We start from the raw sequence: 1811 nt of genomic DNA, 5'->3' as shown, positions 1-1811 counted from the left end.
ATTTTGATTGTGTAGAGGCTGATGATGTTTAGGGAAAAATTAGACAGAGCATTCCACTTGGATTTTGCATGAATGCAAATGACTTTTCTCTCTTTGCAGCAAATAGTGGTTGATTTCCAGCCATTGGAGACCTTACTCCATACCTACTCTGTTCTCACTCCAACAGGAGGAGAATACGTTTCCTTTCAGACTTACGAGCATGACATGGGGGGCCTTCTGAGAATATCGTTGAGGGCTCCAGCCCTTTTTGATGTGGTTTATTGAAACTGTTAGCTTTCTTGATGTGGATGATGACAGATGACATTACTTTCTAGTATTTGAGAATTATAGTAAGGATGAAGCTGCACTCTTTGTGATTGTAGGCTACACGGCAGTCTATAATTACTGTGTGTACCCAGACAAAATCTGGGCAAGTGTAAGTTAGATGCTGATATTGACTCTATTCCAAGGTCAAGGCCATGGTGCTCAACTTCCTGAAACAGTTCATAGATAATGCATAGGCTTTCCTTCAATTTTTGATACTACAGGGGAAAACCCATCTAAACACTATGGGAAAATGAGAGACTTTGTGCTTATGAAGCATTGTCAAGTTTTTCCTTATTTTTCTTGGGAAAAATTAATGTGAAGATTCAATGAAAATATGGTAGTAAAGGCACAAAAGAAGTTCAAGATTAATAAGCAACCTCCTAGATAGGTGTATGAAATTCTTCACCTGTTGGTAACTGACATGAGCGATACACTGGATATGAAAAGAAGACTCACTAGTCCCTTTAAGGAAAAGAGAGAGAGATCTTGCTAAGATCAGAAAATGTCTCTGAACAGAACTGAAAAAACAAATGAATCAAATAGAAATAAGCATGCAACATAAACAACTGGAAGAGAGATTTCAGGAATTCATGGAAGATTACCAATGTGTCATTGAACGATTTGCTCAAGAATGAAGATGCAAATTTCTGTAAAATGTGCTGTAAAAACTGCCATGATGACTTTAATTTTAATGTCTTGTGACATTTTACTTACATTAAATGTTGTCTTTAGTTGAATATTTTATTTTGGAGAGATTGTATAGTTTTAAATACTATTTAGTAACTATGAGCAATATATATATATATACACAACAATGTATACCTTCTGAAGTAACCTGCTTTTGCTTCCCCTCTTAAACAGTATAAGCATATATAATATGCTGTATAATCCGTGGCTTGGTGATAAAAGTTTATCACTGATAATACTTCTTTGAATTATTTGTTTCTACCAAGAGTTGATTGTTTTAAATATTCTAAATTCAGTTTCAAGTAACACTGTGTAGTGCAGGCACCATATAGTAAAGTGGTTGCAAGTCCTTCATGTAATTTATCTCTCTTGTTTCACTAATCTAGATAAATAATCACACAATATATTATTACCACATTACTTTTAGCAAAATTTTTAGATCAATGGAGAATATGAAAAATAAAAAAAATGTATTTCATGTTTATTTACTCCTGTGATTCTCTTCCTTTCCATATGGTGATCAGGGTTTCTAACACATCATTTTACTTTCACTGAAGTCGACTGCCCAGTTCTCTAAAAACAAGTTGGATGATTATGACTTTTCTGCGTCTTTATATTCCGGTGAAGGCCATTATTATTATTTTTTTAATTTCTGAATACTCAGAGGCTTGTATGAAATAAAATTATTTAAAATTTTCCTTACTCTTCATTTTTATTTATTTTAAAAATTATTTTATTGGGGACTCATACAATTCTCATCACAATCCATACATACACCCATTGTGTCAAGCACATATGTACATTCGCTGCCCTTATCA

The 1811-nt window shown here is 33.6% G+C and overlaps 1 pseudogene; it reads left to right on the top strand.

The window, feature by feature from the left end:
• The first annotated feature begins 2 nt into the window (after positions 1 to 2).
• On the top strand, positions 3 to 941 carry LOC101651418 (annotated as a pseudogene).
• The last annotated feature ends 870 nt before the right edge of the window (positions 942 to 1811 follow it).

This window comes from Echinops telfairi, unplaced genomic scaffold (genome assembly GCF_000313985.2).
Source record: "Echinops telfairi isolate 266 unplaced genomic scaffold, ASM31398v2 ScPeMD7_7469;HRSCAF=8507_1, whole genome shotgun sequence".
Lineage (NCBI taxonomy): Eukaryota > Metazoa > Chordata > Mammalia > Afrosoricida > Tenrecidae > Echinops > Echinops telfairi.
The sequence above is the reverse complement of the archived record's forward strand: the minus strand, read 5'-3'. Positions and strand labels throughout refer to the sequence as shown.